At 37.2% G+C, this 14323-nt stretch overlaps 1 pseudogene; it reads left to right on the forward strand.

The window, feature by feature from the left end:
• The first annotated feature begins 10169 nt into the window (after positions 1-10169).
• On the forward strand, positions 10170-11861 carry LOC125342376 (annotated as a pseudogene).
• Positions 11862-14323: the final 2462 nt, after the last annotated feature.

The raw sequence follows: 14323 nt of genomic DNA on the forward strand, positions 1-14323 counted from the left end.
ATTTCCCACCATTTGCATTGATCTATTGATTGGATTCTGATATTGATACCCATGTACAGGAGGGTTTTCTATCTCCCTCTCTATTGGAATTCATATTACAATTATTGATGAAAAATGAGATTATTGGGATTTTAATCACCACACAGGATGAAGGATGGAAATTAACATTTTCTTTTCATAATCTAAGTTCTGTACCTTCAGGAAATATTGGAAAAATATGGTTGGGAAAAAAATAATAAAAATCCACATGTCCATAAACATCAATTGCTTTAAATAAATAAAATAAACAAATGATGCAATTTTCAGATGCTGGTTGTTTAGCAACCTCAAAACTGAAGGAGCAGGAAGCACCGACTCTGCAGTGGCTTTGTGGAGCTTCTTTCTCTGTGTCAGAGGCAGAATTCAGGCTTCTTAGACCCGAGAATTCCAACCCTACTCCAGAGTTTGGAAAGAAAAAGCAGGGTCAACCAATAATAACTAACAGGAAATGCAAACATGAAGCAAAAGAACCAACTGATTTCATCTTAATTTTTTATTTTGGAATTTCTCCAAAAGACACTCTTCAAAAGCTAAACATAAGGATGGACAAAGTCATCTGTTTAGACTCATCCTTTATTTTAAGAAATTGAAAAAGAAAAGAAAATATCAGCATTTCCAATTCCAGCATCTATTAACCAAATATTATTGACATTCAGAGTGCTCTGTTTCACACACACACACACACACACACACACACACACACACACACACACACACACACACCTTAATTTCAAAGAAGCCAGATTTATTTTTAGGCTAGAGAATAACCATTCCAAATCAAGGCTCTCTGCTCCTGAGCAGACATTCTAAAACAGCCTCACTGCCAGATATAAAAAGGCCACTCTATAATTTATTAGAGAAACTTTCAAATGCTCTGAATACTTTTAAGCAGAGGGGGAAACAAAATTACAAGCATCCTGATAAGTTCCAATCCTTCACTGGGCACTTGTGAATGTGTAGGAACTGCAGAGTCTTAGCTCCTCAACTCTTCTGCCTCCTCCTTTGCAGCATGCCATGAAGGAGGATTCAAATTCCCTGACATTCACTCTTCTCTCTCCCCTTCAAATGTGAAATTCCATTTCCCTAAATAATGGGAGAGATGGAGCCAATAAAATCTCAAAACAACCTCAACAAAGTATTAGCTAACAGAATCCAGAAACTGATCAAGAAAATCATACATAATGAAACAAGTAGGCTTCATCCTACAGATGCAAGGATGGTATAACATCCACAAATCAATAAACATAATTCACCGCAAAAGAGCTAAGTACAAGAAACACATCATCATCTCAGCCAATGCCCAAAAAACCCGTGACAAAATACAACACCCATTCATGTTAAAAGCCCTGGAGAGAACAGGAATAGAGGGAAACTTCTTAAAAAAAAAAAGCCATACACAGCAGGCCAACTGCTAATATATTAAATGGGGAGAAAGTATTAAACCATTTCCCTTGAACCCATGAACAAGACAAGGATGCCCATTCTCCCCGCTTCTATTCAAAATATTGCTGCAATCCCTAGCCATAGCAATAAGGCAAGAAGAGGGCATCAAAGGGATCCACATTGACAAAGAAGAAATAAAACTATCCCTACTCACAGATGACATATATCTGAAGGACCCCAATAAAATCAGTCCCCAAACTCCTACACATAATAAACCATCTTGGCAGATAGCAGGATACAAAATCAACCCACAAATATCAGCAGCTTTTCTGTACAGCACCAATGCACAGCAGAAAAGGAAATTATGGAAATACCACCATTTACAATGGCTAAAAAAGAATAAATTACCTAAGGATTAACCTAACTAAAGAAATGAATGACCTATTTAATGAGAACTATAAAAATCTAAAAAGGGAAATCAAAGAGGACACAAGGAGATGGAAAGACCTCCCTTGCTCATGGGTAGGCAGAATCAATATAGTGAAAATACCCATATTGCCCAAATTGTTTTACAAATTCAATGCAATCCCCATCACAATCCCAGCTACGTTCTTCACTGAAATAGAGAAAGCAACCCATAAATTCATATCAAACAGCAAAAGACCTCGAGTAGCCAAAGCAATTCTAGGCAAAAGAAGCAGTGCAGGAGGTATCACAATACCAGATTTCAAGCTCTATTATACAGCCATCATAACAAAAACAGCCTGGTATTGGTATAAAAACAGACCTGAAGACCAATGGAATAGAATAGAACACCCAGAAATAAAACCACATTCTTACATTCAGCTGATATTCAACAAAGGAGCTAAAGACATACAATGGCAAAAACATAGCCTCTTCAACTACTGGAGCTGGGAAAACTGGCCATCCATATGTAGAAAACTCAAAGTAGACCCTAGCCTATCACCATGCACCAAGATCAACTCAAAAATGTGTCAAGAACCTCAACATCAAACCTGAATCTTTGAAACTACTGAAGGACAGAGTAGGAAAGATGATAAAATTTATGTGCACAGGAAGGAATTTCCTGAATATATTCCCAGAGTCACAACAGATAGGGGAAAGTCTCAAAAAATGGGACTACTACAAAATTTAAAGTTTCTGCCCAATTGAAGACATAGCCACCAAACTAGGAAGAGCCAACCATATGGGAAAGGATCTTCACCAGCACAGCAACAGACAAAGGTCTAATATCTGTCATCTACAGAGATTCAAAAAACTAACCCCCTCCAAGCCCAGTAAACCAATTATTAAATGGGCAAAGAAGCTAAAGAGAGACTTCACAGGAGAAGAGATAAAAATGGCAAAGAAACATATGAGGAAATGCTCAACATCCCTGGCAGTAAATGAAATGCAAATAAAAACAACGTGAGATACCAACTCACTCCAGTTAGAATGGCCTATACTCTGAACTCAGGCAACAATATATGCTGGAGGGGATGCAAGGAAAGAGGAACCCTTCTCCACTGTTGGTGGGAGTGCAAATTAGTACAATCACTTTGGAGAACAGTATGGGTGTTCCTCAAAAAGCTGAGCAGAGACCTATCCTATGACCCAGCCATACGACTCCCAGGCATCTATCCTGAACAGGTCTCAGGATATCAAAAAGACATCTGCATTTCCATGTTTACCGCTGCACAATTCACAATAGCCAAAATATGGAAACAACCTAGATGCCCCTCTACAGATGAATGGATCCAAAAAATGTGGCACCTATACACAATGGAATACTACATAGTGATTAGAAATGGTGAAATATTGGTATTCACTGGGAAATGGTGAGAACTTGAACAAATAATGTTGAGCGAGACAAGCCTAGAACACAGATAACAAAGGGGCATCATCTCCTTGATATATCACTGTTAAGGTGGGGAGGGAAGGGCAGGAGACACTAGAGACCAGGTCTGCGAAACAAAAAACTTCTTGTCAAATGGTATTTCCTACAGGTTTGGGTCAGCAACCTTACATTATGTAACTAAAACCAAACAACTACTAAACAAAAAGTTCTTAAATAGACCTCTCAGTGGATCACAATAGATCAAAAGCTATATATGTATGATCATATAAGACAAGGATAAGCAAACTCTATTGTTGACATTACATTTAAAGTTCTAGATGAATTTCCTTTGGAGTATGCCACGTGGCTACTGTATATGTTTTTGGTACACTGGGTATTGTATATATGCCTACCTGATCTAGGGAAGGGAACGAAAAATGAGGGTGTAAGATATCACAAGTAATGGACTCACTCCCCTATTATGTAACTGTACCCCTTTGCACAACACCTTGTCAACAAAATTTAATTTAAAAAAACAAAAAAAGAAATGAACTAAATAAAATGAAATGAAAAAATGTGTGAAATAATATAAAATGAAATAAAATAAGCTTAAATGAAATAAAGTGAAATTTTTATGCCCATATTTCAGGGTCACCAAAGACCATCAAGGAGCCGAAAGCCAATGAAATCACACGAGAGTTGTTATTGCAAGCTTGAGCCTGGGCTCACCATCATCACCAATGCCGCAGGTCCGAATCAAGAGCCCCAGCAGGTTTTATTGGGTTTGGGGGAACATTCCATGCATCACATCATAACACAGCGAATCATGTCACACCGCGGAATAAACATAAAACAGCTTAGCAACTATCAGTAAATCATTTCGTATCAGGAGGAAGTTATAAAATAATTCTTATAATTGGCCTAATCAATGGCAGGGCCTGGCCTGGTGAAGGTGATTGGCTAGCTTATGGGGTTCAAAATGATTGGTTTGGACAAATGATCTGGGTCGCAAGGATGTTGCCCGAGTCATCCTTAACTCGAGGGACATCTGGAACTTCAGGTATTTCCTTTTATTTCTTGATTACTGGTTATTCTGAGAGTTTCACTGCCCAAAGTGGTTATTGACCCTTCTCCTGGAATCTCTGCACTTGTGTACGTTGTCACAGGGGCAGGTTTGCAGTCTTAAGCACACACCTTCTGGGAGTGGGCCTTATTTCTCAGAAGTGGCTATTCTCATTTATGAGGGACACATTAACCATGTTTCAGGAACACAAACACACTGGCCACACTTCAGTACCTTTCCTGTGTGTCACAATGGCTGGACAGGCTTAGATCGAGTTAGCAAAACATTTGTGGGAAGCACAGGTGTTAAGCAGTGAGCATATAGCAAGTTGAGGCATGCTGATTTTTAAATAACTCTTAACTGATTTTTAATAAAAATGAAGTTGCTCTTAATTATTTCAAACTATAATTTTTCTGCTCTTTCAAAATGACAGAAAAGGAAATAAAATAAAAAATGTGAAATAATATAAGATGAAATGAAATAAAGTGAAATGACATAAAATAAATAATGCGAAATAAAATAAAATGAAATAATGTGAAATAAAATGAAATGAAATAAAGTGAAATCACATAAAATGAAATAAAGTGAAATAAATAACATAAAATGAAATGAAATAAAAGAAAATAATGTGAGATAAAAATGAAATAATGTGAAATAAAAAATAAGATTAAATGAAATGAACTAAAGTAAAATGAAAAAAAATGAAATTATGTGAAATAAAATGAAATGAAATAAAACAAAATGAAGTGAAATGATATAAAATGACATAAAGTGAAATAAAATGAACTAAATAAAATGAAATGAAATGAAGTAAATAAAATGAAATAAAAAATAAAATAATGTGGAACAAAATAAGATTAAATGAAATAAAGTGAAATGACATAAAAGGAAATAAAATGAAATTATGTGAAATAAAATGATATATTGTGAAGTAACATGAAATAAAACAAGATTAAATGAAATAAAGTAAAATAACAAAGGAAATAAAATGAATTAATCTGAAATAGTGTGAAATAAAATAAAATGAACTAAATAAAATGAAATGAAACAAATGAAATAATGTGAAATAAAATAAAATGAACTAAATAAAATGAATTGAAAAAAATGAAATAATGTAAAATAAAAGGACATAAAATAAGATGAAATGAAATGAAGAGAAATATGTAAAATAAAATGAAATGAAAAACTGAAATAACATGGCATAAAATGAAACAAAGTGAAATAAAATAAGATGAAATGAAATAATGTATATATTGAAAAATATATAAAAATGTAACATGAAATTTTTAAAAATATAAGATGTAAAATATATAAAAGACTAGAATATATAAAATGTAAAATATAAAATATATAAAAATATATTAAATATAAAATACATAAAAATATAAAAAATAAAATATACCATGTAAATATATTAACATAAAAATTATTAAAATAGGACACATGCAATGCATATACTACATGTGAAACATGTAACAAAATATATAAAATATAATACAATCTATGTCAATTCTAATATGTATGATGCCACAATAGAGAGAATATATCTTAAACTATAATATATAAACACATAACACCTGTAAAATGGACAAATATATAAAAATAGAATATACTAAAATATATTACCTATCTGTAAATATATCAGACTATACTATATATCATGTATTAAATATATCAGATTATACTATACGTCATGTATAAATATATAGAATAGCATGAAGTATATAATATATAAAGCTATCTGAAAATATATTTATAAAACATGTATAAGACAACATAGGAGATACACAAAAATATAAACTATATTAATATATTAAACCATAATATATTAAACTATAACATATAAATATACATAAATATATAATACAGATAATCTATAATATATAAATATACATAAATATATAATACATAAGCTATAACATATTAAACTATAATATATAAATATACATAAATATATAATACATATAAAATCACAAATATTTAAAATACATGTAAGAATAGAATATATTAAAATATGTTATCTATCTATAATACATATAAAATCACAAATATATAACATATATAAAATAGAATACATTAAAATATACTCTCTATAAATAAATATAAAAATATTATCTATCTATAAATATATCAGATTATACTATATACCATTTATTAACCTATTACATATATATAATAGATGAGAAACCTAAGAAAATACAGTATATCTGGAAAATATATTAAAATATAATAAATAATCCATAAAATGTAAAATGTATTTATCATGTATAAAAACATACTCAAATAGAATATATGACACATAAAATAAATGTGATATGTAATATATATAAAACATATCATGCTATCATGTATATAAAAATATTTAAGAAATAATACAGATGAAAAATATCACATGTAAACATATGAAATCACAACATGTAGAATATAATTTGTACAGAATCTATGAAAATACAATATATAAATATATCATGTCTATAAAACCTGGAACGTGTTACAATGCAATCCGCATGGAATCGATAAAACGCGATGAACCATATAATATACATGAAAGCCTATGGAATGTAACGTATGTGAGTATATATAAAATATAAATATATAAACATAAAATATAAAATGTTTAAATATAAACTATAAGTATATATAAATATAAATTACAAATATATAACTATAAAGTGTATAAATATGAAATATAAGTATATATAAAGATAAATATATAAATAAAATGTATAAATATAAAATATAAGTATATATAAATATAAAATATAAGTATATATAAATATAAATATATAAGTATATATAAATATATATATAAATATAAATATATAAGTATATATAAATATAAATATATATAATATATATACATATATACATATGAAACATAAGTATATAAAAATATATGTAAATATAAAACACAAGTTATATAAAATATGTTAATATATAAGATGTACTAATATATTTTATCACATTTTATATTTCTATACATGATATTTTTATATATTCTGCCCATATTTAGTTAAGGCATGGGGATGGGACTCAGTTTCCCCAACTGCGTGTCGGTGGGGGCAGAGGGGGAGGACTTAGCAATCAGCACCCTCCCAGCAGACAGACAAGCAGACAGGCAGACCCCATAGATAGGCAGGCAGACTGACAGACACACAGACATAGACAGGAAGACGGACAGACAGAGGCTTTGCACCAGGATTTTCTACCCATCCATCCATCCGTCTGTTCGTTCCTCTGTCTTCTGTCTTCTGTCTGTCTGTCTTCCTGCCTGACTGTCTTTGTGTCTGTCTGTCTCTGTCTGCCTGTCTGTCTCTACCTGTGAGTCTGTCTCCTTGCCTGTCTGTCTGTCTCTGTGTCTCCCTGTCTGTCTGCCTGTCTACCTGTCCATCTGCGTCCACAAGTCTGTCTTCCAGTGTATCCGTCTGTCTGTTGTCTGCGTATCTGTCTGTCTGACCTGTCTGTGAGTTTGTCTGTCTGGTCTCCTTGTCTGTCTGTCTCTGTGCCTGTCTTTGTCTACCTGTGAGTCTGTCTCCTTCTCTGTCTACCTTCCTGTATATGCCTGTGTCTCTGTCTGTGTCTCTCTGTCTGTTTGTCTTCCAATGTATGTGTCTGCCTGTCTGTCTGTCAGTCTCCTCATCTGTCTGTCTCTGTGTCCGTCTGTCTGTGTCTGTCTGTTGCTATGTGTCTGTGTGTCTCTGGGCCTCCTCTCTACGCCTACCTGTCTGTCTTCCAATGTATGTGTCTGTCTGTCTGCCTGTGAGTCTGCTGCTGTCTGTCTTCGTGTCTATGCCTGTGTCTGTCTATCTGTGTGTCTGTGGTCCAATGTATGTGTCTGCCTGTCTGTCACCTCGCCTATCTATGTCTGTCTGTCTTTCTGTCTGTGTTTTGGTCTGTCTGTCTCTGAGACTCCCTGTTTATCTGTCTGCCTGTCTACCTGTCTGTCTGAGTCCACTTGTCTGTCTTCCAGTGTATCTGTCTGTCTGTTGTCTGTGTTCCTGTCTGTCTGCCATGTATGTGAGTCTGCCTGGTCTCCGTGTCTGTCTCTGTCTGTCTTCCAATGTATGTGACTGTCTATGCGTCGGTCTCCCTGTCCGCCTGTCTGTCTCTGTGCCTGTCTTTGTCTACCTGTGAGTCTGTCTCCTTGTCTGTCTTCCTGTCTATGCCTGTGTCTCTGTGTCTCTCTATCTGTCTTCCAATGTATGTGTCTGTCTCCTCATCTGTCTGTCTGTGTCCATATGTCTATGTGTGTCTGTCTGTTATTGTGTCTGTTTGTCTCTGGGCCTCCTCTCTACACCTACCTGCCTGCGTGTCTGTCTTCCAATGAATTTGTCTGTCTGTCTGCCTGTGAGTCTGTCTCCTTGTCTGTCTTCCTGTCTATGCCTGTGTCTGTCTGTCTGCATCTGTCTGTCTGTGTTTGGGTCTGTGTTCCAATATATGTGTCTGTATGTCTGTCTTGCCTCCTATCTATGTGTCTGTGTGCCTGTCTGTCTATTCCTCAGCCTGTCTGTGTGTCTCTGAGCCTCCTCTCTGCATCTGCCTGTCTGTGAGTCTCAGTCTCTGTGTCTGTCTGTCTTCCAGTCTATGTGTCTGTCTGTATTCCAATGTATGTGTCTATCTTTTCTGTCTGTCTGTGAGTCTGTCTCCCTGTCTGTCTCTGTGTCTGTGTGTGTCTATGTGTCTGTTTCTTTGTCTCCTTGTCTGTCTATGTCTTCCAATATATGTGTCTGCCTGTCTATCTTTCTGTGTCTGTGTCTTTCAGTATGTCTATCTCTGTGTATCTGTCTGTCTCCTTGTCTGTCTCCCAATGTATGTGTGTCTGTCTCTGTGTGTCTGTCTGTCTCTGTATCTGTCTTCCAATGTGTGTGTGTGTCTGTCTTTCTGTGTGTCTGTCTACCTGTGAGTCTGTCTCCTTGTCTGTGTATCTGTCCTCTGTGTCTGTCTGTGTGCCTCTGGGCCTCCTCTCTGCACCTGCCTGTCTGTGAATCTCTCTGCCGGTGTGTCTGTCTGTCTGCTTGTCTGTCTGTCTTCCACTGTGTGGGTCTGTCTGTCTGTCTTTTCTCTGTTGGTCTGTGAGACTGCTTCCCTGTCTGTCTAGCTGCGAGTCTTTCTGTCTCCTTGTCTATGTGTCTGTCTACCTGTGAGTCAGTCTGTCTATGCCTATGTGTGTGTGTCTATGTATCTGTCTCTGTGTCTGTCTGGGAGTCTGTCTGCCTGCCTGTCTCCATGTCTGTCTCGATCTGTGTGTCTGTCTTCCAATGTATGCATATCTGTCTTTTCTGTCCATCTGTGAGTCTGTCTGCCTGTCTGTCTGTGCCTAGCTGTGAGTTTGTCTTTCTGTCTCCTTGTCTACCTGTCTCTGTGTCTGTCTGTGTATATGTCTGTCTATGTGTCTGTCTACATGTGAGTCTGTCTCCTTGTCTGTCTCTGTCTGTGTGTCTGTCTACCTGTGAGTCTGCCTGTCTCCTTGTCTGTACATGTGTCTCTGGGTCTGTCTTTCTCTTTGTCTCTCTCTCTCTGTGTCAGTATGTCTCTGTTGTTGGCCTTGCTGTCTGTCCATCCATCTGTCACATCAGACCTGGGATCCCATATAATGAGGAGACTCCACACTGTTGATGATGATGGTGATGGTGAGAATGATGGAGAATGTTCCAAAGGAGAAATGCCCTGGGCCAGGCACAGTTCCGGAAGATTCCAGGATGCCTCCTGTTTAGTGCTTAGGACTTGGCATCTGTTCTGGAAGCTTCTGGGGCTGGGAAGGAGAGCAGATACCATGAAATAAAATGAAATAAAAATAAAATAATAAATCAGGATGAAATAAAGGAAAATGAAATTGAAAAAGGGGAAATGGCTGAAAGCAGTCTAAAAGTGCTAAAGATTCAGCAGTATGTAGCTGCCAGCAAACTCCCTAGAAGCAAGCCATACATTTGCAATATTTGCTTCAAGCACTTTGAAACACCATCAAAATTAGCATTTGCCAACGCCACTTTAAACATCTGAAGACATTCATGAAGCACCAACAGCGTCACAATGAGACCTATCAGTAGGATGTCAAGCAGGCCCGAAGACTGATGGAGGCCAAGCAGGAAAAGCCAGCAAGCGGCAGCTATGGGACTTTGCCCCCAGAGGAGAGATGGGCCTTAGCCCCATGCTCCAAATCCAATCCCGAGTACAGCACCGGGAAACGAAGGAAGAGCATTCATGCATGTGCCATCTGTGGCAAGATATTTCTGTCGCAGTCAAAACTCGATAGGAATTCACTTATTCACACTGTGCAGAAGCCTTTTAAGTGTCTGCTGTGCAGTAAGTCTTTCTGGCAGTCAGGGCATTTAAAAATCCGTGGGCTGGGAATATGGCCTGGTGGCAAGAGCGCTTGCCTCCTACACATGAAGCTCTCGGTTTGATTCCCCAGCACCACATATATGGAAAACAGCCAGAAGGGGCGCTGTGGCTCAGGTGGCAGAGTGCTAGCCTTGAGCAGTAAGAAGCCAGGGACAGTGCTCAGGCCCTGAGTCCAAGGCCCAGGACTGGTCAAAAAATAAAAAATTAAAAAAATTAAAATCCACCAGCTCACACATTCAGAAGAAAGATCTTTCCAATGTTGTTTTTGTCAAAAAAGATTTAAGGTTCAAAGCAAACTTCTGAAGCATAAGCAAATCCATACTAAGAGCAAGACGTTTCAGTTCCAGAAACAAAATAGGGGGGAATGTTTGAAAGATATCCTTACATCATCAGAGAGCTGATTAACTATGGGTAGCTCTGTGACTAATAAAGACTTGTTAGTTTATGGTTCATCAGGAGAGGAGTTCTTCAGTAACTGTCAAGTGTTTCAACACTGTGGTTTCCCATTTCCAAGTGAGAAAATACTTACTGGACATAAGATATATCCTTGTGATAAATGTGAGAAAGTGTTCCCTTCTCTCTCTAAGCTACAGAGACACTATTTAATCCATACGGGACAGAGGCCTTTTGGTTGTAATGTTTGTGGGAAATCTTTCAGTCAGCTCACTTAAAAGACACCAAGAGACTCATATTGAAAAGAATCTCTATAGAAGATCATTTTACCAACTAGACTTTGAAAATGAGAACAGTTTTATCCCTCCAAGTGGTGGTAGCTATAATGCTTCCCAGCATCACACTTTCGGTTTTCAGACATATGAGGTTTCACAGTCAAATCAATTATCAGAGATGGGAGTGAAGCCAGAAACTGAGGATTTCATTCTGGGTGCCTATGGCGAAAGCGAGTGGCCTTTCCACCCCGGTGCACTCTTGGTGTCCGAGCAGAGACATTTCAGCGGCTACCCAGGGTATCCGGAGAAAAATGATGGTCTCCTTTACCTGTGCAGCGTGTGCTGTAAAAGTTTCCAGTCTCCGTCTAAGCTTGAGAGACACTATCTCATTCACGCTGGGGAGAAGCCATTTGAATGCTCAGTTTGTGGCAAAAGGTTCAGGCAGGCCCCGCACTGGAAGAGACACCAGCTCACCCACTTCAAAGACCGCTCGCAGGAGAAGGCCACCACCAGCGACCCGGCTGTGTGAATGGGGACCCCTGTGGGGCTGAGAGCTCTTGGGCTTTCCAGACGCCTGCCTTAGGCTGGTCTCACAGGCGGTCATCTGTCCTGCATAGTAAGAGCGAGGTAGATAGGAAAGTGTGTTTTAGGAATCACAGTTGAAATTGTAGAGGGAAGAGTATGGCTTGTGTCATTAAGTAAGCACTTATTTTCATATATAAACATAATTTGCCTCTGCTGAGAACTCCATGGTGTCCGCAAGCTGCAGTGCATCCCACTGTGTTTGCTTTTACAAAGGAGAGTAGTTTTCATCAGTGGCTCAAATTATATCGCAAGACATTTTTCTTCTCATAGGTTTAAAAGTCCTAGAGATACAGGCGAAAGGGAGAAGAATCTTTTGCACTGGTCTTTTCAAAGCTGGTCTTGGACTGGCTGTTTGACCAGTGATCTACCAAGTGGTGGTTCTGTTTTTCCCTTTTTGTCATGATCGCTGTTGTAATTCCCAGAAGAACTTAAAAGTAGGAGAGAGGCTGGTTTGTGCTCACACACGTTTCCCATGGCTCTTTCCTGGAGTGTTTTCTGAATGTCCCAATTGTCTTTGTAACATGTGTGTGGCTTTGCTTTTCTGAGGAATGCTTGCGGTTCGTCTGTGTGCTTGCTGGTTGGGAGCCCTGGCCACAGACAAGTTTGTCTAGAGCAGCATTTGTGGGACTTGGCTTTACTGTGGAGCATTCTTTCGACTTGCCTAAGCCTATCCTACTGAACCTGAGAAAATGACATGACTTTATCTAGTTTTAGGTTTCATTCCGTTTGCAGTTGCAAGATGCTAACGCTAAGAGTTTATTTGATCCTTACAGCATTTTTTTTCATTAATAAGGTAATCATCCAAGTATAGGAATTTGATGCTTATAGAATCCAAGGTGTTATTTTTCTTAATAGAGTGATCATGATTTGGAAACATTTTAATCCTAACTATAAGAGACTTTTTCATAATCACACAAGAATGACTTTAAGAATGACTTCCTAGCAATAAAAAAAGTTCACCATTGTGTTTGTAAAGTGACAAGAACAGCATACTTCAGTCTGGGGGAAAGCCTCCATTGAGATGTGGGTAAGTGGATGATTGTATGTTGGCATCATGTTCTCAGAACTGTCTTGTGAAGGGGTGGGAAGGGAGGAGGAAGGGTTTTGTCTGCTTGCTTTATCCCAAGTGATTTTTTTTAAGTAAGTTGGGTTTAATTTATAGAGTAGAAATATGACTATGATTAAATTGCCCAAATGATGTACAAAAAAAAGTTAATACCAGGGGCTGGGAATATGGCCTAGTGGCAAGAGAGCTTGCCTCATATACACGAGGCCCTGGGTTTGATTCCCGAGCACCACATATATAGAAAATGGCCAGAAGTGGCTCTGTGGCTCAAGTGGCAGAGTGCTAGCCTTGAGCAAAAGAGAAACCAGGGACAGGGCTCAAGCCCTGAGTCTAAGGCCCAGGATTGGAAAAAAAAAAGTTAATACCTAATAAGTGCTTTAGCAACTACTTTATAATATCATTTATTTGGAAGTTAGAGAAAAGATACATATGAAGTACAAAGGCTTCTTAGTCATGTGTCTACATATATTTCTTATATTAAGTTTAGTTGATTGGAAGCCAGTTTGATGAATATTTAAGGCCATCTCAACCATGTTATAATTTACTGATAGTTTTGATTACATTCTCTGACAGCGTCCAGGGTGTTCCATTGAAGTCATAACCAGCATCTCCAAAAAGTACATTAATGGTTATCTTCTGTTCATAAAAATGACAGTAGTCAGGTATTCTGCTGTGGAACCTGTTTTTTCTAGTGTCAGTAGATTGATAAAATTTCATAATAGTTCAAAACACTTGAAGGTATTTTACTATTAACTTTAAGATGGTCATAAATCTTGCAATTTTTTTCAGGAATGGCAACACCTACCATGTCTTCAAGTAACCATATTGTAGATGTGGTCTAAAGCTATGGTATCTGAATATAGGAGAGTTCAAATCCAATATTGTTGTCTCTGAAGCATAAAGTGGTACCAGTCATGTTCATGTATACAGACTAGAACTTTAAAAGGAAGTGTAAAAATGCAGACATTCAGTTACCAAGGAACAATACTTCAAGAGAAATCAAATCTCCCAATAGCTTGACCTTGAATCTCTCAGACTTCAGAAGTCAGAACAACATAAATTTCTGCTTTTTAAGTCACTCTGTCTAGGGTTGGGAATCTGGTCTAGTGGCAGAGTGCTTGCCTCGTAAATCACTCTGTCTAGTTTATTGTATTATACCAGATCTAATAAAGCAATAAGATGCTCTCTTAGTCAGTTTTATACTTCCATAATCTATATCAGAGATTAGTCAATTATTTTTCTTAAAAAAAAAAAACACTTTATTCTATTGTTTTAGAGTCTTGAAAGCACACGAACAAGTTGTCAGCTTCTGAAATCTGGTAGGGTCTTTTTGATACATC

The sequence above is a fragment of the Perognathus longimembris genome, chromosome 26 (genome assembly GCF_023159225.1).
Source record: "Perognathus longimembris pacificus isolate PPM17 chromosome 26, ASM2315922v1, whole genome shotgun sequence".
NCBI classification, from domain to species: Eukaryota; Metazoa; Chordata; class Mammalia; order Rodentia; family Heteromyidae; genus Perognathus; species Perognathus longimembris.